At 43.9% G+C, this 25,395-nt stretch overlaps 1 protein-coding gene across 1 annotated transcript in view; it reads left to right on the top strand.

The window, feature by feature from the left end:
• Positions 1–1,072: 1,072 nt before the first annotated feature.
• The window catches only part of ELOVL7 (ELOVL fatty acid elongase 7), an 80,706-nt gene continuing 56,383 nt past the window's right edge, over positions 1,073–25,395 (top strand). Inside the window, exon 1 of the mRNA XM_056112182.1 lies at positions 1,073–1,143. The gene's annotated coding sequence lies outside the window, so the exon portion shown is untranslated. The remainder of the gene's footprint in view (positions 1,144–25,395) is intronic.

The raw sequence follows: 25,395 nt of genomic DNA on the forward strand, positions 1-25,395 counted from the left end.
GAAGCCAGTCCTAATAAATCTTCATTTCTGCTTCTTAAGTGACGTCTGTCTCTCTCCGTATCTCTGTCTCTGTCTCTGTCTGTCTGTCTGTCTCTCTCTCTGTCTCTGTCTGTCTGTCTGTCTCTCTCTCTGTCTCTCTCTCTCTCTGTCTCTCTCTCTCTCTCTCTCTCTCTCTCTCTCTCTCTCTCTCTCTCTCTCTCTCTCTCCCCTGTCCCCGGGCTATGAGATTATGAGGACCCTAATCAGACAGCAGATAAGTTAAGGTTGATATGACTTGCGATGCTCTCCTTCTATCCATCCTCACCCCTTCCCACACAGCAGGAAAAATAAATCCCTTGCTCTGATAGATTTCCTGCGGCAGTTTTTTCCAACTAGTAAAAGGGAAAAAAAAAAAAAGTTGACTAGCGCCAGTCTGTTCTAAACCCCTGGCTTCCCCAATATTTCACAATCACAATCACAAATCATCCTGTCATTCGTGGATTGCCTCGGGCAGGCCCTAGTAACGTCTCCTTCATCCCAGCCTGAGATTATATTCAAGGCTCTTTAGGAGAATGAGACCCATCCTTGTTACTGGTATTTGGCATATTGGGTACGACACAGGGAGTTTGCCAGACTCTGCCCAATATTTGAAGTTCTTCATCTGAATTCCTTAATAAGCAGGCGCTGACCTCAGCCGGGCTTCCGGGCTGCACCCCTCCCTCCCCAGTGCCTCTGGGCTCTATTTCTGCCCAGACCCACGCACCCTCCAGGCAGTCTTTGGGGGGGACGGGGGCAGGGTCTTCCCCGTTTCCCCCCTTCCCGAATCTCTCGATTCCCGCCGGAGACGCGCGGGACGGCGCCGCACACCCGCTTCCCGGGCAGCTGGCAGCGGCCTCGGCCGGGCACGGGTGATGGGGAGCGCCGGGCGCGGGGGCGCGGGCGCGGCGGGGTGGGGCGCGGGCGGCCGCTCCCGGCTCCTCCTCCGGCCCCTCGCGGGTACCTGGCGGCCGGGGGCGGCGCCGCGTGGCGTCACGCGCCGGGGTGGGGGCGGCGGCAGGTGCCACCCCGCGGCCGCCTCCCTCCCGCACTGGCCGGCGGCCGGGGCAGCGAGGGCAGCAGGGGCCGCTGTGCGCAGCCGGGCGCTCCGGAGCCGCTGCCCGCGCGGTGAGTTCGGGGCTCGCGGCCCCCGTTGCAAACTTTCCCCGGGCGCGCACCGGACGGGCGGGCGGGTGGGCAGCGGCGTTGGGCGCAGCTCGGCTGGCAGGAGCTCGGGACGGGCATCCGGAGCCCGACCCGGCGCCCCTGGGGTTCCGGGGAAACGCTGGGGAACTTCCAAGAGCCCCTCGGCCTGCGGCGGCGGCGGCTACTCTGGGCGCCGCCTGGAGATCCCGGCGTCCCAAGGGGGTCGGGGCAGCCCCCCAACCCCCGAGCGGACCCCGCGGTGCGGCCGGCGGGGACTGGGACCTGCTCGACCTTGGCCGCCGAGGGCGCCTTCCCGCGCGATTCCGGCCAGCCCGCCCCTGGCTTTCGGGGTCCTCCCATCCTGCCCCCCGCGCCCCTGCCTCGGGGTCCTCCCATCCTGCCCCCCGCGCCCCTGCCCGGGTTTCCTGCAGCCCCGAATGAACTCCGGGTGCCGCTCTGCCACCCGGCGCTGCCTCTCGGCCGAGTGATGAGCAGAGTCGTCGAACAGGTTGTGCAGGAGGTGGGAGAGGGGAAGGCCCGTGGGTGCACCGTGCGGGAGGAAAGGGGTCTCGCTGCGCCGCCCTGCAGCGCCGGCTGAGCTGCGGAGGAAGGGGGCTTTGCGACCCCGCGGGGGACCCAAGCCGGGGTGGGTCTTCCAAGAGCCCCTGTTGGGAACTGCAGGTCCCACCGGACGGTAGCCGGGGCCAGCCTAGCTCGTGCCGGAAAGCGCCCACTGCCCGGGACGTCCCCCCTCCCCTTCAGCCGAGACTCTTCTGCTCTCGGGTGCTCTGGCGCTCACGCCTCCGGTTCTCAGTCGGAAGAGGCCTCGGGGCGCGGCGCCCGCTCCACTTTCTCTCTCCCAGCCGCTTGCTTCGGAATTCCCTTCCCTAGAGACCTTCTGCTCCTGCTCCCGGCGAGAAACGGGAGATTCCTCAAGGTCGCCGGCGACCGGAATCTCCCCACCAGTGGCAGAGTCTGTCGAGTTTCAGGACCTGCCTGAAACTTTATTTTTCTAATTTTTATTAGCGAGACACCATGAGGTACAGTTGTAGACTTACAAATTTTTGTGCTTGGGTTTCAGTTATACAATGATCGAATACCCATCCCTCCACCAGTGCCCATCCTCCACCACCACCAGTCCCAGTATCCCTCCCACCCCCCAACCCCCATCCCACCCTACCTCTGTGGCAGGGCACTCCCTTTTGTTATCTCTCTCCTTTTGAATGCTGTGGTTTGCAAAAGAGACATTGAGTGGCAATCTTGTTCAGTCTATAGTCTACTCTCATCACGCACTTCCCATCCTGAGAGGAACCTCCCAACACCCTTTATTTGGTGCTCCCTTCTCTGCCTGAAACTTTTAATGCTCGCAGATGGGTAGAAGATAAAAGTTTTGTCAATCTCACTGATGGGGGAAACCAAGGCATGGGACTGGTCCGAGGTCGCGCACCCCTAAGGTAGCCCCAGGTTCTCTGCCCAGAAGCAATGCATTGCCCACTGAGCACCCCGCGCCCTCCTCTTCCTCCATAGATGCCTGAAGCATCTGTGCAGGGTCAAACTTTGCCGGTCTCTCATTCCCAGCTCCTTACCTTTCTTGTGTGGCATTGCCCCAGCTTTTGGTTTTGTTAAAGATTTGTCCTTCCTTCGTTCCTTCCTTCCTTCCTTCCTTCCTTCCTTCCTTCCTTCCTCCCTCCCTCCCTCCCTCCCTCCCTCCCTCTTCCTCTTTCCCTCTCTACCTCCCTCCTTCCTTCCTCCCTCCTTCCTCCCTCCCTCCTTCCCTCCCTCCTTCCCTCCTTCCTTCCTTCCTTCCTTCCTTCCTTCCTTCCTTCCTTCCTTCCTCCCTCCCTCCCTCCCTCCCTCCCTCTTCCTCCTTCCCTCTCTACCTCCCTCCTTCCTTCCTCCCTCCTTCCTCCCTCCCTCCTTCCCTCCCTCCCTCCCTCCTTCCTTCCTTCCTTCCCTATCCCTCCCTCCCTCCCTCTCTCCCTCCCTCCTTCTACCATCCTTTGCTTATCTAGTGTTTTCTAGTCACTGTCTCATTCAGTCGTAGCAAAGCATCTCATTTAATATATGATGCTGTCGCATTGCATTTGGACTCGACCCCAATGCATTTCTAACTGACCTCATTGCTGTTGGGGGCCCCACCACCTAGTCACCAGGCTGTCCCGCTCAGCAACCCTGTTTCATGTCCCCTCTCACCCCATCCTGCAATTTCTTCTGTTCACCTTCAGCCCGGTGTCTGGTCTCTCTCCCCATCTTCAACTGTCTCCCCTTTTCCCACCCTGGAGCACTCATTTATCACTTGTCAAATGTCATTTTCTCTTGTTGGTTGTCTTCTTTTGCAAATGTTTGGCTTCCACAAAGAGAATTTGCATAATTTAGGACATTAAATCTTCAGGCTTACAACTAAGTAGTTGTTTGATAACTGCAAAATATGATGCAGCCTGTGTGAAGATAGCACAGGTAGATGGATCTGTTGAGGGTGGAAGACTTTTGGGGGCGAAATGTGTTTTTGTTTTGGGAGCTACAGTGCCTGTACCCAGGAAGCTTATTCCTCCTGACTTTGTGCTCAGAGGTCATTTCTGCAGAGCTGGGGATTCAACCTGAGAGGAAAGAAGGGTAGGAGTTAGGGCGGGAGAATGATGGGGTGGTGAGGAGACCAACATCAGGTAGAGAGAATAGAGGTGCAGGAAGAGAATTGAAAACACTGTAAAGTGAGTATAGAGAGAGGTGGGAGTGTGAGAGCAGCTTTCTAGGTAAGTTGGGGCACCTGGTACTGAGAGTCCAGTTTGACCAGTCTTTTAAATTTTATCATAAAGTCAATAGGGAGTTGGTGGAAACCTTTGGGGGTGACAGGTGTAGACTGTTAGGATTGATATTTACGTCTCTGGCGCCTGTAGCTTTACTTTCAGACCTTCCTGCCCATGTTGGGTGCTCTGTCTCATGTCTCTCCCATCTTTCTTGTCTCTCCTCTCTCTGTTCTGGAAAGGGCAGCTGCCTTGTTTACATTAGACACCTAGATTAAACTCAGTTTACATAAGAATTTAGCAATGAACAATAAACTTCCTGGCCATCCTCTGTGCCCTGTGTTTCTGGAAAACCCAAGCCTGCACTGAGGTCCTGAGTCTTCTGTTGACAATCATTTAGCATTTCTTAACCTATCAGTAGTAGCTGGGCTGGAGCGATAGCATAGCCCATAGAGTGTTTGCCTTGCACGTGGCCGATCCGATCCGGGTTCGATTCTTCCGCCCGTCTCGGAGAGCCCAGCAAGCTACCGAGAATATCCCACCTGCACAGCAGAGGCTGGTAAGCTCCCAGGGCGTATTTGATATGCCAAAAGCAGTAACAAGTCTCACAATTGAGACGTTACTGGTGCCCGCTCGGGCAAAAATCGATGAACAACAGTGACAGTGCAGTAGTGGCTTCACTGAGTCCCTTTACGTGCGTTTTCTCCAGAGTCCTCTGAAGTCATCAAGGCCTGTGCCGTATGCATGCAAGTGGGTGCAGACATGTGAGAGGTGGTACGGTTGAAGTGCTGGGAGAACATGTGGGCAGCGTTGTTGGTTTGCTCTTGCTTGGGGTCACACTTGGACTGGGCTCACTGTGCTCTGATGCTGCTCCAGAGCCAAGCAGTGCTGGGACTGAACCTCCACTTGCTGCATACGGCATGTGCTTCAATACTTAAATATAGGGTGATTTTATCCTGAATCTATCTGGAGGCTCCTAAACCCACTCCCCTTCTCTTTCTTGTTTTCCCACATGTAACATTGTAGACTGCTTTGAGTGTTTTATTATCAATCATTTTTTTAAATATATAAGATGTTACATATATGTTTTAAATATTATTTTAGGCACCATGGCTTACAAAACTCAGTTTTATGTTTTAAATAAGTTTTAATTAGTCCCTAGGGAAACAGTAGCCTTTATGTTGCGTGCCAGTTTATTTAAATACATTTTTATTTGGGTATCATAGTTTACAGCACTAGTAAAGTCGCCTTCCAGTTGCAGAGCTACTACTCCAGTACCTCCACCAATGTTTCAAGAACCTCCCCCCATTATCCTTGTCCCCACCCCTTTGTTCCCCAGACCCCTCATTTCCTAGTCTGTTGATCAGGTCTCAGGGTTTGTTTGCATTTTCATGGTCCTTCTTCACTGTCTTTTCCTTGCCTATAGGGAGATAGCACTGTGTTACATACTATGAACCACAAGGATTTATGTCTCAGAAGCAAATAACCAAACAGAGACTGACCTCATATTTCAATTTCCTGCTAGAAGAGGGGCAGACAGATAGTACAGGGGTAGCTCTGTTGCTATGCATGCAGATGACCCTGGTTTGACCCCTAACATAGCATATGGTTTCCCAAGTACTGCCAGGAGTGACTTCTAAGTGCAGAGCCAGGAATAGCCCCTGAGCACTGCCAGGTGTGGGCCAACCCCTGCCCCCCACCCAAAAATAAATAAATAACAGGGAAATTATAGAAATAAATTCTGCATATTGTTTACATAAGAAAAATACTGGGGAAGAATTATTCCTTAAGGAATAGTGTGGAAACATTGGGGACTTTTATATAACAGAAGGTAAATTCTTATGGTATGTCTATAATTTTTTTTTTTGAGGGAGGCTCCAAAGTGCTTCTCCTAGGTCCTGGAAGCTACTCAGAGTGAACTTGGGAAACAAAGTTAATTGGTGGAGTTAACCAGAGCCCTCCCATGCTGGGCACTTCTAGGGACATGCTTGGTGGTTCTCAGTGACCTCCAGGTCCACACCTGGCAGTGCTCAATCAGGAGTCCGTGTGGTGTGTATGACCAAACCTGGGTCAGGTGCATGTACGTCACCCTGCACAGTCTCCATGGCCCCTGTACATAATGTATATATTCTTCACTGTTAACATTTTTTTGCTTTTTGGGTCACGCCTGGCAATGCTCAGGGGTTGCTCCTCTCTCTGCACTCAGGAATTACTCCTGGCGGTGCTCAGGGGATCATATGGGATGCTGGGAATCGAACCTGGGTTGGCCGCGTGCAAGGCAGACGCCCCACCTGCTGTGCTATCACTCCAGCCCCCATACACTGTTAACATTTAAAGAAATTCTTCCCCTACCCTCTTCGCTCTGTAGTTGTTAATGTTGCAGTGACCGGGAATCACCCATGCCTCTTTGTATTGCTTGCACATTTGGAGGGGTTGTTTTTGGTTTGGAGGGTCACACTGATGGTGTCGGGGAACACTGATCCAGAGCTAGAGGCTTCTGCTGTGGGAACTATAGTGCCAGGGATTGAACCTGGGGCCTGCCACATGTAAAATGCATGCTCCAAATATTTCAGCTAGCTTCGAAGCCTCAGTTCGCGTATTTCTATTCTGTGACATTCTGAACATCAGCTTGCAGGAGTCATACATCAGGTTATAGTGCTCAGACACTTGGCGTTGTGCACGCTTTTGGTTGGGGTGCTTGTAGCCAGACTTGCTAGGGTGACACACGTAGTTGAGGCACACAGTTATGGTTGTGGTGCCCAGTAGGCCCACACATCCTGACTGTGGGGCTCACACTTTGTTTTTGTGGTGGTTTAGTAGCTGGGGTTTGCACCTCTTTCTGTGGTGCTTACACACACCTGGCTGCACTGCAGTCAGAGAGCGTTTGTGTTGTTGTCTGGGGTCAACAGAGACAACACAAACACAGCAGAGCTTCCAGGTGAGAGCCGTGCATGTGGGCACCCGGAATCAAAACTCACAGTCATATGCTTTTATGTCAGAGCCACCATGCTATTTCTCTGGGACCCACTAGAATCATTCTTTAAGAAGTAATTGGTCAGGATTGCTGCTGTTGTGGTCTGATTATCGATTATCGTAGCTTTTGCTATAGAATTGTCAATGGTCAGAAGTTTTGCCTCTGTGGTTATTCAGTGCGCCTGAATTAAGGAAAGCAAAGTGACTATTGAGCATCATTGAGTGTGTCCCTAGAGGTCCCCTGAGCAACACGGTGGGGGTGGCCCTGGTGGACCTGGCACATTCTCAGACTTAGCACCGAACTCAGCCCAGTTGGTCAAGTGTTGGTGAGTGTAACCGCCCCCTCTCCAGCACCACTTGAGAAGTCACTCTCTGCCAAAAATAAATAAATAAAATAAAAAATGAAAACAAAATGAAACTGTCACTGTGAATGTGAAACATTGGACTATGCATGAATTTTGTTTAGTGTACTGTGTGCTACTGGTACATACCCAACTCCTACTTTTTAAAAACTAGGTTTTTAGCATTCACTTAACATTGAATTTAATAAATGTGGAAAAATACACAGAACTTGCATCTGGTTCCTACTTCCTTTAAATGACTACCATAAAGTAGATACATACTATCTCATTATCTATAGTCTATTAGACTTGATAAATGTTTTTAATGCTACTAAGGTGACAAGTTGAATGGGTTAAAGTATAACTTTTTCTAGACTCAAGTAAATTGCAGCAGCATAATAATTATTTCCTGAAACATTCCAAGTTAATGTTCAAAAACAAACTTATAAAATTAGGAAAATAAAATTACATTTGATAATAATCACACTTGTTGAGTACTTGCTGTATTTTGGTCATTGTGCTAAATTTGACATATGCCGTATTTCACGGAATCTTCCTCTACCGGGAAAGGGATGTTGTTGAGAAAGCCGATGCATGTGAAAACTCCTTCGCTTGCCCAAGGTCAGTGATTAGTGAGTCACAGGACTGGGAATCAGCCCAGTTCAGTCAGAACACCAATCCCCGAATACCCATACTTTTGCCATTTTATAACCTAGTACTTAGTAGTTTTATCCTGTTATCAGGATTTGTCATACTGGTCTTCCTACTTTCCCTCCTCCCCTCCGTTCCTTCCAATTTGACCCTAGGCAGTGCCAGCAGAAACGGGGAAGGCAGGTGACCAGGAGAGTGTGTGTTCATGAAGATGCTTTTCTGTGCATGTCTGGGGCTCATACCTGCTAGATCATGCCTCAGATTTTTCCCACCTGAAGGCCACAGAAGAGACATCTTGACTGAGATCTGAGACTGTGTATAAGTTTTTAAAGAAATATTAAAGGGTTACAAACAGGGGCTGGAGCAATAACACAGTGGGGAGGGCGTTTGCCTTGCACGCGGCCGACCCGGGTTCAATTCCCAGCATCCCATATGGTCCCCTGAGCACCGCCAGGGGTAATTCCTGAGCGCAGAGCCAGGAGGAACCCCTGTGCATTGCCGGGTGTTACCTAAAAAGCCATAAATAAATAAATAAATAAAGGGTTACAAACAAAAGTTTTCTTGGTCCAGTTTGCTCATTTACATAAGAAAATTGAGGTACAGCAAGGTCAAGTCAAGTCCACAGACCTACTTTGCATGCCAGACCAGATGCAATTCTGATTAGAATCGAAGTGCTTTACTAACTTAATAATTATTTCTCTTCATTAGCCTTAGTGCTAAAGATAGCTTTACTACTGAAATTTTGACAATCCTAAATTGCCCCTTTCTTGACCATAAGTAATAGCATTAATTACTCCTGTGGACTTCATGGGCAAGAGAAGGGGCAATTTAGGAAAACCTCCCATGTTACAGGAGGGAAAACCGAAACTCAGAGTAGCACCATGGTATGCCCCAGGGCACATGTGTTATAAAGCCTAGCCCTGAACCACAACTGAGAATGTGAAGGAAGGAAAACATATTAGCATAGCAAAGCTAAACAAAACATCCAACCCAAGCCTTGTCATTACCTCTGCCAAATCCCCCCTTCCTGCGTCTTCCATCCTTAGCACCCCTTTAGGTGTCTGCTCCAGTATCTGTGGCAAGTCTGATAGGTTCTCATGAGGATAAACAGTGACATCTCACACTGTATGGAGCAGGGATTTTAAAGCTTTGAAACCTGAGGTTTGTCTATGGATGGGCCATAAACTTGTAAACAGTACACTTGTGTCAACAGGTCAGTTCTGGGAAGGAGGTCCATAGTGCCATAACCTCCCAACTTCAAAGCTGCTGGCATAAGACAGGCACAGATAATAATTATGGAATGCTTTATATAAAATAAAACTGTGTACATATGATGGCAGGATCATCATTTAATATTAGCATCGGGATTAGGTGTAAAACAGTGATGTGAACCAACTGTGTAGACCACCACCGGAACAAATGTGGTCTTGGGACAGAATTAGTATGGATAGACCAGAGGAAAGGAAGCCATCTGTATGCATTGTAGTTTTCATTTCTGTCATCCTCTGGGAAGAAAGGCCTCTCTACCTTTGGGCTGGAGAGATAGAAAGGAGGTTAAGGCATGCACCTTGCATGCCTTGCATGCAGCTGCCCTCCATTGGATCCCAGCACCACATAAGGCATGTTCCAAATTTTGCTCCCAACACCTGGGAAAGGACAAATCCTTTTTAGTGTTTTATCATTTATCTAATGAACTTAATTAACTCATTTATCTAAGGAAGCTTGCCAATTTGCTATATATTTAATGTGCTCTATAATGGAGATCTGAAAATCAAGAATTCACCTAATTTTTTCATTTCTCTCTGTATTTCATGCCCACATAAAAATCAGCAGCTATCTGGCTGGATGCAAAAATGACTCAGTGGACTCATGTTTTGTATGCAAGAGGCTCTGGTCTGATCCCCTGTTCCCAGAGTGCTGCTGGGGATCACTCCCAAGCACAAGCCAGAACTTTTCCCTGAGTACCACAGAGGTATGACCTATACACAAACCCTCAAGCAGAAACAAATTAGCAGCTGTTGTGTCAGTTATGTGCATAAATTGTATCACGAATCCATCTACTTAGATAAACATTTTCAATCCTACTGTCTCCTTACACTCAATGTTGTACTGTGCAAGCAAATGAATTTTTAAAAACGTTAAGTCCAATCATGCCCCTGCTTCATATAAAACCCTCTCACAAGAGTTTCGTTTTGCAAGATGTAAAGAGTTCTCGAGAGAGCGGATGGCAGTGTACTTATTACCACTGAAAAGTACTCCAAAGATGGCTGATGTTAAATTTCATTTGTATGTATGTCTTGCCAGAATTACAGAAATGGTGTAGTTGTACTACCACTACCAGCAAGCCTCTCAGGGCTCCCAGAATAAAACCTTAGTGTTTTATTTATTTAATTTATTTACTTATTGGTTTCAGGGCCACACCCAGCTGTGCTCAGGGTTTAGTCCTGGCTTTGTACTCAAGTATCACTCCTGGTGTGTCAGGGATTAAACCCCGATTGACTGCATATAAGTTAAGCATCTTACCAACCCCAGCATTTTAATTGAGGGCTCAAGACCAAAGAGACCCACTTTCCTCAACCCCTCAGAATCACTCTCTTCCTTGTATTCTGCTTTCCAGTCCTCTGACACAAATGCATTCATTCCTGCCTCCAGGCTTTTGTCCTTGCTGTTGGTACCTCTATGACCACTCACTGGGATCAGATCTCAAATAATGTTCTGATGACTCTTCTGCTATTGTAGCCTTCTGCCCCTGCTGACTCTCTGACTTCACCATGCCATGTTTTATTTTCTTCTTAATGCTGGCCACTATTTGTGTGTGTGTGTGTGTGTGTGTGTGTGTGTGTGTGTGTGTCTTTATTTCCTTGCCACCTCCTACAAGCATGTAAGCTCTATGAGGACAGAGTTCTTGCTGTTGCCTTAGTGTCATAAGGTTACATAGTTGAGGCTATGAATTAATCAGTGGGAGACCTTGATGGCTTCCCCAAGAACCTTGAAGTTTCTGATACTGAGTCTCAGTGTCACCGACAAGTGATAATGGTGTCCACCCCAAAATCATGTGAGAAAGGAGAAGGGAAAGAGGATGATAGCCGGGCAAGTGGCTTAGTGGTAGATCACTTGCGTTACTCATGTGAGGCCCTGGGTTTGGTCCCCAGCTCTGTCACTATAAACTGCTCATTCATCCCACTCATAAAGACAGGAAAGAAAAGGGGGAGGAAAAAAAGAGAGAATGGTATTGGGATGAAAGAATAAAAGCACCCAATTTTTTCACCCACTTCCCATCCATCTAAAAGAAAAACAAAAGAAAACAAACATAGAGCTACATATTATCTACATAGTATCCAGAAATGAACCCCTGGCCCCACCACCCAAGCAAAGCTTAAAATGAGAATTGTATAAGTATCGTATTCCCACAAATGCCTGTTTCCTTGGGGACCTCTGTTCCTCTGGAACATTGGCTCTTACAGGGCCCATTATGAGCAGCAGTAGGTAACAAGACTGTCTTGCCAAAATGAGAGCCAAATTTTACTAATCTTTCAGTCCTTCCAGAATGACCTATTCTAGCAGGCATTTTCCTAGTAAAGTTCAAAGCTTACCGTTTTTAATCCTACTTCAGGTTGTTTTGTGACTTTACCTTTTTTATTAATATTTTTCAAGTTAATACAACAAGGCATGGAGATTTATTATTTAGATTTTTTCTGCATGAAACATTATATTTCTGTGTAAATAGGAAAATCAGAATATTTTTAACTCATGCTGATTTAGAAGTATGGAAAATTTGAAAAATAAAAAATGAAACAGAAATTTAAAGCAATATCATCTAAAATGCTTCCAACCAGAAATTACTGTTTACAATATTTTATATCCTCTCATAGGCACTTTTAATTTTTTATTGGTTTTGGTTTTGGGGTCACACCCAGCAGTACTCAGGACTTACTCCTGGCTCAGGACTCGGGGATGACTCCTGGTGGGGCTTGGAGGATCATATGGGATGCTGGTGAGTGAACCTGTTTTAGCAGTGTGCAAGGCAAGGACCCTATGTGCTATACTATCATTCTGCCCCTTATAGGCATTTTTGGAAAAGGTATTAAAATTTTTCTTGGGGAACAATTTTAGAAAATTTTTTTTGTTTTTTATTTTTTTCTTTTTGGGTCACACCCGGCCATACACAGGGGTTACTCCTGGCTCATGCACTCAGGAATTACTCCTGGTGGTGCTCAGGGGACCATATGGGATGCTGGAAATAGAACCCAGGTCGGCCACATGCAAGGCAAACACCCTACCCACTGGGCTATTGCTCCAGCCCCCAATTTAGAAAATTTTTAGTTGGAGATCAAGAAGGATTTTAAGGTAAATGTTTATATATATATATATGCATACACATATATGCATATATTTAAAATGTTATAAATATTTTCAATATGGAAATATTTTTATAGAGAAATCTCATACTATGGAAATTTCCAAACATTTATAAAAAAGAGAATAGTATGGAGAACCAGATGTACATGTGACTCAGGACCATAGTTAATCTCATTTCATCTATAAATATTTCAGTATATCTCTGAAAGATAGACTTTAAAAATTACCACAATATCATCACTGTGTCTAAAAATTTTAAAATAACCTATTAATGACATCAAAGATCTAATGAACCTGAAAATAATACACAAATTGAATTATGACTAAGTGGATAATAGTGTAGAGATTTTTTTGGAAAAGAAGATGATATTCAGTCACCTGAATGAATCTTATAAAGTCAGAAGGAAAGATTAAAAACAATAAATTTACTTAGTATTGCTTTTTTGGGGGGGATAAACATTTATATATATATATATGCATGTATATGTATATATGTATGTTATGTGTGTATGTGTGGCTCCGGGATTACTCCTGGCTCTGCACTCAGGAATTATTCCTGGCAGTGCTCAGAGAACCATATGGGATGCTGGGAATTGAACCGGGATTGGTTGTGTGCAAGGCAAGTGCCCTACCTACTGTTCTATTGCTCTGGCCCCAAATATTAATATCTTATTGAGCAATCCGACAATAAGTTAGAAGAAAAAGGATGATTTCACCCTTCTTTATCAATAAAAAATGCTTATCAGGATCAAAATCCATGTTTATCAAGAACAAAATAAAAACAAACCAGTGGACACCTACAACGAATACAGATTCCCTGAGGGGAAGACTGGGGAGAGAATGTTGAACATGGACAAAGGGCCTTTATTATTTTTCTTTCTTAAAAAATACTAAAAGCCTCAATTTGAATTTTTTAAATAGCTGTGTTATCATTTTATTTTTAGTGTTTCATTTAAAATACAATATCCAAAAAAAAATAAAAATAAAAAAAAATACAATATCCACTGATACTAAATTACTTTTTAAAACTCTCCTCTGCATCTTCTGAAGGGAAGAGGGAGCAGGGTGGGCAGAGGCCAGCAGTTTGAGTGGTGCCATGCTGTGGTACACTTCAACATTTCCGAAAGCTATAAATAATTTCCCTGACACAGAATCACAGTGAGACAATAGGAGCCATATACGCTGTTAAATAAAGATGAGAAAGTCCATTGATTCTCGATTTCAGTAGTGGAAATAATTTTTGTGTCCTGTTTTGTTTTGGTTTGGGGTCACACCTGGCAGTGCTCAATGCTTACTTCTGGCTCTGCCCCCAGCGATTACTCCTAGTAGTGCTCAGCAGACAGGATGGGATGCTGGGGATCAACCCAGATTGACTGTGTGCAAGACACATGTCCTCCCTTTTGTACTATCACTGTTCTTGAAGGTACATGATATTTTCAAAAATGAAGCACCGTAGCACTGTAGCATTGTCCTCCCGTTGTTCATCGATTTGCTTGCAGGCACCAGTAACGTTTCCATTGTGAGACTTGTTGTTACTGTTGTTACTGTTTTTGGCATATCAAATATGCCACGGGGAGCTTGCCAGGCTGCCGTGTGGGTGGGATACTCTCAGTAGCTTGCCGAGTTCTCTGAGAGGGCACCTAAGTGTACAGGTGATAAATGGAATAACTCAAAAGAAAACAAATTCAACGAACTTTGGAATTAAGTAGGACAAATGGAGATGTTACTGATGCCTGCTTGAGGAAATTGATGAACGACAGGATGACAGTGATATGGTGACAGTGTGATACTTTTATAGTGACCAATCATTTTGGTTTAGGCAGTACTTAAAACTTCATTTAACGAGTGTTTAAGATCTATGTGCAAATACTCATCTGAGGTACCAGGAATTTGGACTTTGACGGACAAATTTTCTTCCTGTTAGTATCTCACATGAGTCATTCAACTGTTCCCTCTGCTGGCAGATTGACCCACTCTAACTCTACCAGTGCCTCCAATGTAATTGACTAAACTAAAAACAAACCAAGGTTTAAAATTTGTATATGCTACATACTTATAAGTATCTTCTATTCTGACCTGAGATTTTGTAATATCATGGATGTGAGATTTGTGGTTTTGGGAGATCAAGGGAGGGCTATTAAAATAATGTCACATGTATATATTCCAAATACTCTATAACAAATTCTTTCCAGATTTTATACTTAACTCCAAAGTTTCAAAAATGAAGTAAAATTCTGAACAGTGAATTCCTGCTATAGTCATTATGAATATATGACAACAGTAAATTGGGAAGATATCAGCAAGCAGGAGCAGGAGGGTTGGGACGAGAATAGGCTTGATGATACCCGGGGTGAGGAATTGCCACAGGCCTGAAATCCAGTGCAGGCTATGGCCAGGCCTGGAAAGAGAAGGTGTGATAGAAGTTGCTGCGAGCTGGGGGATGAGATATTGTCAGTGGAAACTAGGCTGTGAAATAGGGGATTGTGACTCTTGGCTCATCACAGAGCCTCCATGGATAGATGAATAAATGGATACTTGGCTGGATAGATGGGAATTAGAAGGCTAAGAGAGAAAAAGAGTCTGGATGAAGGAGGTCAAGATTTGAAGCCTGGAAACTTGAGCAGGTTGTGATGGCAAAATTGATCTTGGAGCTGGGCTAGGGAGAAAGCTCAAAGGATAAACGTAGTTTGCTTTGCACCCTGGAAGCCCAGTTTTGATTCCCAGCACGTCGTGGTTTTCTGAGCACCACCTGAAGAGACCCCTGAGCAGAGAGCCAGGAATAGCCCTGAGCACTGCTGGGTATGGCCCAAAGAAGAAACAGAAAATTGACCTTGGAGAAACAGGTTTAGGGCAATGTTCTGGTTGAGAGATTAAAAATTTCTTTCATTTCTTTTCCTTGTAAATAATTGTACATTCAAGTGACAAATTGCATTCTCCTTTGTATGAAGCTTTTTTTTTAAACCAAAGTAGTCACTTCCTGTACAATGGGGCATTTGAGATTTAGAAATTATTAAGATCAAATAGTCATAGTGGTAAATGAAGTCCGGGCGATTTAAATTTATCTCTTGACTCTCCTCTCCCAGCAGGAGGAAAAAAATACATAGAAATTATATAAACAGCTCATGGACAGCTGGATAGCATGAAAATGTGTTTGTTTATCTACAAAGACCTTTGTGAAAGCTTACTATATTCACGTATACAGGGCGCTCTTTGTTTTAATCTCGAGTTATTTGTACTATTTGTGGATGTTGAGCTGGTATTTGAAAGGGCCAGAGTTTTTCTTTCTTTCTTTGCACTTGTTTATTCTATCCTAAGTAGGGCCTTTTGAAATTTTCCCTTTGCCATTACCAGTTCCTCACATGTACATTACTGTTCCTCGCCTGTACACCTGCTCATGCATTTGTCCATCCTGTGACTCCAGAGTTCTTACTTTGTACCAGTCCAGTCAGGTAAGTCAGATCGCATGTGTTTTAGAAAAGCTTTCATCATTCCCAAAATGTATTTCTTTAACTTATTTATTTATTTATTTATGTATTTATTTCTTTAACTTATTGTGGGGGCACACCCTGCAGTGCTCAGGGGCCACTCCTGACCATGTTTGGAGGCTCATATATGCAGTGTCAGGGATCAAACTGGGTCAGCGTGTGCAGGGCAAGCTCCTTATCTCTTTTAATATCCTCCTGGCTTTTGTTCAGAACTTGAAAAATTGTCCTCTGATATTTACTAGACAACTGTATTGTCTCAGGCAGCAAAAAAAGCTGCAAGGTAGAAGATGCACCTAGTTGAGTCTGTTAGAGCAGTGGATGTCTGGCCTGATGGACCAGTTGAGTTGTTTGGCTTGTTTTCACGCTCTCTTGGACCAACAGGTGGTCCTATTTCATCTAATTAAAATGAAGTTTGTACCACTTGTGACTCACCACCCTGATTCAACAACACCCAACTGGTCAATACCTAAATCTTGTTCAACAGGTATCACATACTGAAATGTCACAGCAGTATGACATTGCCAAAATGTGACTATATGTGCTCGATTTCTAGACCAACCTTAGCCTGACAATCAGCTGTTTGTACATCAGCACCACAAGCCACCTTTGTAAGAGAGTTTCCTGTAGAAGTTTTGGTAGAAGAGAAACAGCTTTTTATCAGGAGCTCAGAAGACTTGACTGTTTGTCTGCGTGGTTGAACTATAAAAAGTCTTATTAGAGGAGGGTGAAATCTTATAAAAACTAGATTTACTTATTAGCCAGGAGACAGGTCTTTTTAGTCATAGAGAAATACTGGACTATACAGAAGAGAGCACCAGAAATATAGTGGAAGACATGAGGCTTGGAGAATCAGGTGGGGTTGATTTTGTGCATTCAAGGAATATATTTCAACAATCAACTATAAGCCAGATCCTTTGTTGGTAACTGTGATTAGAAGCTGAGAAGAGGCAGACTCTGCTTTAGTGGACTTTGATGGGTTGCTCACAGTAGCCAAAAGATTAGACTTGTAGTCCAGGAAGATTTGGAAGGATTTTGGACTAATGTACAACATGATCGACTTTAACCCTTAGAAATAAACTTCTGGTAATAAAACTGGTTTGGAATAATTATAGTAATCTAGGTAAGATGTGGCAAGAGCCTGAAAGAGTTCTCAAGGATAGAAGAAGGGAGTGGGGGTGAAGGAAAGAGAAAGGCAAAAATATGATTTCAGGAGAAATGTTATTAGGATGACCTAAAGGTCTTGAGGGGGTCACTGGAGCTTAAGGTGCCTTGCAGTTTCTCACTTCAAAAGGTTGATGATTCCGTTCCTTGGGAAAGGGCACATAGAGGAAAAGGGACTAGAGAAATGGTAAGTGAAAACTCAGAGGAAGAGGAAGAGTGCTTCTGCAGACACTGGGTTCCCTGCTCAGCACTGGAAGTAAAGAAGAATGTCTGTGAGGGAGTGTCACCAGTTGGGCACCTCTTGTCTGTGCTCTTCTGGTGCTTTGTGCAAATGGTTGCCAGTCAGCCTGTGCTTGTGAGCAGTTTGATAACCTGTCCCCCGTTTTCTAACACAAACACTTGCCATGGCATGGGTTCAACAGATAGTTATTAAACTGAACAATGGGGAGTCAACTGGTTTTCTATTGCTGCCATAACAAATTAGAATACATTTAGTGAACTAAAGTAACAAAAGTGTCTTCACAGCCCTATAGGTCAGAAGTTCAGGTTGGCAAGGGTAATTGCTCTATTTCATAAGGAGGTGGCCGACTGTGCTTTTATTATCAGGAGATTCTGTAAAGAAGCTTATCTAGTGGCTTTCAGATTGCTGGTAGAATCTAGTTCCTTGTCACTGAAGAACTGAAGTCCCAGTGTCCTCACTGACTATTGGCATATGGCTACCTTTGGCTTCAAGGAGCCGATCTCCTGTCCCCACCCTCCCTCCCATTTTTAAATTATTAAATGTAGGAGTACTGCCTGGAGCGATAGCACAGGAGGTAGGGCTTTTGCCTTGCATGCAGCCAACCCGGGTTTGATTCCTCCGCCCCTCTCGGAGAGCCCAGTAAGCTACTGAGAGTATCCTGCCTACACGGTAGAGCGTGGCAAGCTATCCATGATGTATTCGATATGCCAAAAACAGTAACAAGTCTCACAATGGAGACGTTACTGGTGCCTGCTTGAGTAAAATTGATGAACAACGGGAGTACTACGGGAGTACTGCCATTTATTCAACCATTTATTAAGCTGATTGAAGTGGGCATGAACTAACTCCACATTACTTTTTATTTAAAAATTTTTTTAACTGAGTATTCGTTGGCTAGACCATCAAAAGCTGTTCATAATTGGGTTTCAGACATACAATGATCCAGCACCCATCCCTCCACCAATGTAAATCTCCCACCACCAATGTCCCCTGTTTCCCTCCTACCATCCCCCAACACCCCACCCCCAGCCTCCCTCTATGGGAGGCACTTTCTTTCTTGCTCTCTCTCTCTCTCTCTCTCTCTCTCTCTCTCTCTCTTTCTCTCTCTCTCCCTTTCCTTTTGTGCATTATGGTTTGCAATACAGGTACTAAGAGATCATGGTGTTTGTTCAGGACATTTTTATAAGGATGATAAGACTGGAGTAGCTTTTTAAGTGGGTGGCAGCTTTGGGGGATGTGACTGACAATGCTTCTGGAAGTACAGGGAGGTGGGGGGGAAGTAGCCCATCCAGACCCCCGAGAAAGCCTGGAGGTTTCAGACCCTCACACCAGAATTTTCAGCAGATGATGTCTCTGTGAGGTCCGTCCTGAGATGGTGGAGTCAGGCCAAGGGTATGGCCGCGATTTTGGATCGTGGAACCAAACGGCTGCCAGGGTCTCTGCTTGAGTCTTGCCCCCACCCCCGTCTGTTCAGCCATGCGCAGGTCTGAGATTAAATGCAGTTTTTGATCTCTTTCAAGATTCACTTATGGGTCTCTGAAATCAGACCAATAAATGAGCTTGTATAACTGAGCTGGAGGTGGTTTGTGGGAATGGCTCTCACATACCTAACTTTTGGCCATTTATTTTCTTGGTAAAAATAAATGGTCCCAAGTTGTTGAGGTCCAGTCAATGGCACAGAGGCAATTTTGCGGTATCAGAGAGCCTAAAAGCACCAACAGGCTGCTGATGCACTCACTCTGCAGGTACAGATTGACCTGCTGGTAGCACTGTACTCCCTTCTCCTGTCCCTTTAATGGGATTATCTAGAATGCTCAGGTGAATAGCACAGCGGGTAGGGTGTTTGCCTTGAATGCTGCCAACCCGGGTTTGATTCCTCTGTTCCTCTCAGAGAGCCCGGCAAGCTATCGAAAGTATGCTGTCTACATGGTAGAGCCTGGCAAGCTCCCTGTGGCATATTCGATATGCCAGAAACAGTAACAACAAATCTCACAATGGAGACGTTACTGGTGCCTGCTTGAGCAAATCGATGAACAACGGGAGGCAGTGCTACAGTGCTCAGATTAATCTCCCTCCCTCTTCTCAGCCTCACTTCCCTGTCTTTCTCTTCTTCTAGTTGGAGACAATGACTCTGCTTTTAAAGGTTCACGTGAGTGCTGAAGCAATAGCACAGCGGGTAGGGCATTTGCCTTGCACGTGGTCGACCCAGGTTCAATTCCTTGCATCCCATATAGTCCCCTGAGCACCACCAGGGATAATTCCTGAGTGCAGAGCCAAGAGTAACCCCTGTTCATAGCCAGGTGTGACCAAAAAAGCAAAAATAAATAAATAAATAAAAGTAAAGATTCACGTGATTGCATCTGTTTGATCCAAGCTAATTTACCCACATCAAGCTCTGAAGCTTTAACTACATCCTTTTTTTTTTTTTTTTGCCCTTTGGGTCACACCCAGAGGTGCTAAGGTTTACTCCTGGCTCTGCACTCAGGAAATTACTCCTGGAAGTGCTGGGGGTGGCAGGGAACCACATGGAATGCCAGGGATGGAACTTGGGTTGGCCACGTGCAAGGCAAACAGCCTACCCTCTGTACTATCGTTCCAGTCCCTAACGACGTCTTTAGAGTCCCCTTAAGCACTCAATAGTCATCATTTCTAGGGATTTTGGCGTGGACATTTCAAGAGAGGGTGTCATTTTGTCAACCATGACACTCATTATATGGAATGTGATCATGGTTCTTAAATCTTTATATATTCTAGCACCTTCCATTTGCACAGGTAAGCAAGGACAAGGACATAATATAATGGCTTACCCAGTGACAAAAGGAAATGGAACCAAGGACAAATACACTTTTCAATTGCCAGTCTTTTAAAATATCCATCCATTTATTTATTCCCTCTGTTTATCTATTTCATCTATTTTTTCATTCATTCAGTCATTCATTGATTCATAAACATTAGAGTACATGCCTTGGGAGATGAAGATAGTTATAAATATTTTAAATACTGATAATTTTATTTTCATGACTACATTGAATTTTCTTTCTTTCTTTCCTAACTAGGGCTATCCCCGCCCCCAGTGGTTCTGTGAGGAGAGGGGCCCAGGGCTAATTCTGATGATACTGGGTGCTCAGACCCTGCAATGTGGGAGCCATCTGGCCACTCCAGCTCTGCTGGGGGTTTGGGCACAGTTGATGCTAGTTTAAATTCAGAACTTGCATGTTCTAGCCCCGTGCTCTAGCCCTGAGCTATCTCTGGGCCCTACATCAGATTTTCTTAATCCATGTCACATCTGTGATGCACCTGACTTGTGTTGATAATGTTTGCTTTTCTGCCCAGTAAATGCTTTGCTTTCAGTAGACAGTAGCTTCAGATCCTTTACCTCAGACTCAGTATTTAAGATATTTGTATTCGAGTATTTATGTGATTTAAGATACTTATTGGGTTGAAGCAGTAGCAAAGTGGGTAGGGCGTTTGCCTTGTATGTGGCCGCCCTGGGTTCGATTCCTCCGTCCCTCTCGGAGAGCCTGGCAAGCTACCGAGAGTATCCCGCCTGCATGGCAGAGCCTGGCAAGCTCCCTGTGGCGTATTTGATATGCCAAAAACAGTAACAACAAGTCTCACAATGGAGACGTTGCTGGTGCCCGCTCAAGCAAATCTATGAACAGCGAAAGGACAGTGCTACAGTGCTAAGATACTTATTGCTTTGTGTACTCGTTTCTATGGGCAAACATAAGATTTAGGGAACATTAGTGTATATATATATGTTATTGGTTTTCTTCATATTTTAAACTTTAGTTCAATAAGGAACCAATATTATCACTTATTGATATACTCACGGACATTCAGTGCATATGCAAGGAATTAGTTATCTGGTACTTCATTGCCTAGTTTAGTGATTGATTATTCTTTAACAACACAGGTATTTCATTTCTCCTAACAGATACGTAGCTTCATCTAATATATATACATACATATATATATATATATATATACCAATTTGTTAACAAGTCTTATATTGGTAAACATATGGAGCATTTTCATTTCCTTTATATTTAAAATATTCTCAAAGTAAAGACAATCTTGTATGTATCTTTCACATAACTGTGAAGTTTAAAGATTTTTCCAAGTTACTCCCCTAGATATTTATTAATTTGTTTCTACCCAGAAATGTATAAGTACCTGTTATCAACATTTTTATAAGGTTCTATATCTGAAGCCTGCATAATGTTTTAAGTAATCTTTCCTTTAGAAATGATTATAAAAAGTGTTACCCCACACTTTGGTCTTCACAATTCCTTATGAAAACTATGATATTTGCCAGTCTGACAGGCCAAAATGGTACTTCTCAATTTTAAATATGTATTTATCACAGTACTGAGTAAGAGTGGACATCTTTTTGGATAAATTTATGTACACATTTTAGAGTTATTCTTATTTTATTTTGTTTTCAGTTTATTAATCCTAGACTAGACTGATCATAACTTTTATCCATTTCTCTAACAGGTTGCTGGACTTTTTCTTTTCCTCAGTATTTTTTTCCTTCAAATTAAGGACATTCTCCCTTAGGGATAAGAGAGACACATACTTTTCCTTTCATTGACTTATCTTGATTTTGTTTAATGAGAATTCTGATATGCATAAATGTCTAGGAGATCACATTTGGTTAATCTCTACTTTTATGGCTTCTGTGTTGTGTCATTTTTGGAAAGGCCTTCATTTTAACATTATGAAAAAAGAGTTTCTTGGGACAGGGGTGGCTCAGACTGCCAGTGCACAGGGTTTATATGCTGGAGAAATTGTTAATCCCCAGAGAGTCTTCGAACAGTGGTATGAACGCAGCATACTTTTGACCATCTAGCCAAGAGTAACTCCTGAAGCACCACCAGGACACACACACGCACACACACACACACACACTCACACACACACACACACACAAGCAAAGTGATTATCTCGGGTTTCACTAAGTATTTTTAAATGTTTTAATCTGAAATAAGGGCGTTTGCCTTGCACGCAGCCAACATGGCCAACCTGAGTTTGATTCCTCTGCCCCTCTCGCAGAGCCCGGCAAGCTACCGAGAGTATCTCGCCCTCACGGCAAAGCCTGGCAAGCTACCCGTGACGTATTCGATATGCCAAACACAGTAACAAGTCTCACAATGGAGACGTTACTGGGCCCGCTGGAGCAAATCAATGACCAACGGGAGGATAGTGACGGTGATAGAATCTGAAATAAGTATAGTCACAGGAAATTATAGGAAATTGCAAAGTTAGAACACAGAGATCCCATGTATTTAGTTTTTCTGAAGTACCATATCGTTTTTATAAACTTCAACTTTGAAGTTTATTTTGCTAAAAGATGAGATGTGGATTCCAGTGCATTTTTGTCCTAACATTATTTGTGGACAATTTATATTTTGCCTTTGACTTTAAACAAAATATTAGTGGATATGTAAGCACTGCATGTAGGGGTAATGAGTACTGGTCTTATTTCAGAAGCTTCCTGGTAGAATTTGGCTTTGTTCATCTAGAATTGACTTTTGATGTGGTGTATGCTTGGGAATAAGTGACTGACATTCATCCTCAGAAATCCAGGAGTTGATCTTAGTTTATTGATCCCAATCTATTAGGGGGAGAAGCCTTTAGATCATCTAGTGCTTAGGTTATCTGTGCAATTCATACATCATTTTGAGGGAGAGATACTATCCACTTTTGGAGGTTGGAAGTAGAGACACAGAAAGATGAAAGTTGCCCACGCATCAATCAGGTCATAGAGAAAGCTGGCAGAGCAGACTCAGGTTCTAGCCCTGTGATTATCTTTACCCCATCATCTCCTAGAACATGGCTCAGATTTCCCAAGGTGTCTTCACGCCATTGACCTAAGAAACACTGTGTCCCTTCTGGCTCACGACTTACCTGCACTGTTCTCGGTTTTACCAAACCTAAAGCTTTTGCCATTATTAGTTCCTGATTTTCAACAAAAAGGTTAAGCAAAGACAAATGACTTCTCCCAGGTTTTTGTTGATTTTAAGCAGTGACAAAGTGAAAAAATAAAATACTCACCTATTTATTTAGTTATTTGTGTTTTAGGGCATAGATTAAGTTAATTCTTGAATTATTTTTCTGCTGCATGAGTCTAGAAACTTGAGCTAGAAATGAATATTGTCCTGCTAGTATTTTATGGTACATGTAATATATAACTATACACATGTATATATATATATATATTCATCTTGCTAGTTTCCCAATACTTTTATGTTCTCATATAGGAAGGAGTAAACAGAAGCATTTAAAGGATGACACATATTTTCATCCGTGTTATTTAGAGCCAACAAGGCTGTAAATTCTTTAATTAAAAATCACATCTGGGGCTGGAGTGATAGTACAGTGGGTAAGGCATTTGCCTTGCATCAGATGATCAGTTTCCATCCCCAGCATCCCATATAGCCCCACAAGTACTGCCAGGAGTACTGAGTGCAGAGCCAGGAGTAACCCCTGAACATTGCTAGGTGTGATACAAAAAAAAAAAAACAGGGAAGGAAAGAAGGGAAGGAGGGAGGGAGGGAAGGAAGGAAGGAAGGAAGAAAATCACAACTGTTAGAAGTCATGTAGATTCGTGGTTCTGTAATATAATAGTCTTCAGTCTTATATTTTCAGCTTATTATATTTGTTTGCTAGCATCTATTTAAAGCTTCCACTTTAAATTCTGCTTGTGGTCCCTGGAGAGATATAGTACAGGGGTTAAGGTACATTTGCCAATCCCAGTTTGATTCCTACCAGCACAAGGTCCCCTAAGTATGATCACTACTTGGGTGGTGCACTTATTCCCTGACAGCCCAGGGCCGGAGCATCACCACATCCTGGTTAAGATTCAGCTGCATTCAGGTTAAGTGGATCAGTTTGCACCCCAGTGAGGAACTCACAGAGTTTTCAAATTTTTTTTGCATTCTACTTCCCTTGATTTTTGTCACTGGATAGAGTTTTGGGTTTGGTTTCATTTTTGTTTATTTTGAGTCTCCCAGTGGTGCGAAAGATGCCATGAGGCCTCTCCCAAATTGGCCATGGTTCAATACAAGCATCTGAGACCTTGTGGAGTGCTGGGGATAGAACCTGGATCAGCCACATGCAGTCATGTGCCTTAACCCATGAACTCTCTTTCTGTCTCTCTCTGACCCCTGGGCTAGGGGTTTTCAGAGTAAAGTGAAGAGTCTCCTGCTCTGAAATTTTCTATTAAGAAGTATTGTGTCTTGGAATATTGTATGCTTGAAACCTGGTTATGAACAGCTTTGTAAATCATGGTTGCATAATAAAAAAAAATAAAAATAAATGATTATGACAGCAAGATAACTTTTTCCTGTTTGTTATGGAATCTTACTCCATGCACACAGCCCTCAAAGAGACCAATTTGGATTTCTAGATAAGTTAGTGTTTTTGACGGGGACGAGTGTGTCCTTAGGGTCTAGTGAGTTCATCTAAGGCTAGCCACACCCAAGAAACTGGTTCATAAACCAGAATCTCAAGTCATTAACTTAAAATTGCTTATATATGTAGACAAAGCCACTGTTGAGCCAGTGTACAAGCTGGAGGTTCTGCTCAGAGGATCCAGGGCTAGGTGAGAAGATCATTGGGTAAAATTAAAGCTAAAAGAACTTGACTGGTCCTGCTCTCTCTAGAGATGATTCTGTCTTTTAAAACTTTGATTCACAGCATGCTCTATTCAGTTCTAGGAAACCCAGGTTAGTGCTGTGCTTTGAGTCTCTGCTGGAGGTTTTGAGTTTGATTCAGTTTTGCCCTAATTTTAGCAGAACTGTCATGGAATAAATGGCAAAATTGATTTACTATTGAAAATTTGAATGATTTTTTTTATGTGAAGGGGGATTACCTAATTGTTCCCAGTAATCTCGCTGTCTTTTGCTGCCAGGCCATAGGATAAATAGACCTCTTCATGCAACGACCCTGAACTCTATTTCCCTTAGTCTGTGAAAAACAGTACTTGGGACTTTGAGACTTTGTCCCTAAATTTGGAGATTTATTCTACTAGGTATCCTGAACTTTCTATCACGGAACATATTCTTTGCTCCTTTTTGAGTCTTTTTGCATGATAGACTATGGAGATTATCAATATTGTGAACCATAAACCATTTCAGGTTTATAAGTCAGTCTAATTATTGGACTCACCAACTAGAATAGATTATTTTAAATTTCTCTTATTGTATATTCCCATATCATGTTCTTTTTACACTGGCACCCATGCATGCCTTGAAAGGTGTTAGATTTTATTTCAG

This window comes from Sorex fumeus, unplaced genomic scaffold (genome assembly GCF_029834395.1).
Source record: "Sorex fumeus unplaced genomic scaffold, SorFum_2.1 ptg000015l, whole genome shotgun sequence".
NCBI lineage: Eukaryota > Metazoa > Chordata > Mammalia > Eulipotyphla > Soricidae > Sorex > Sorex fumeus.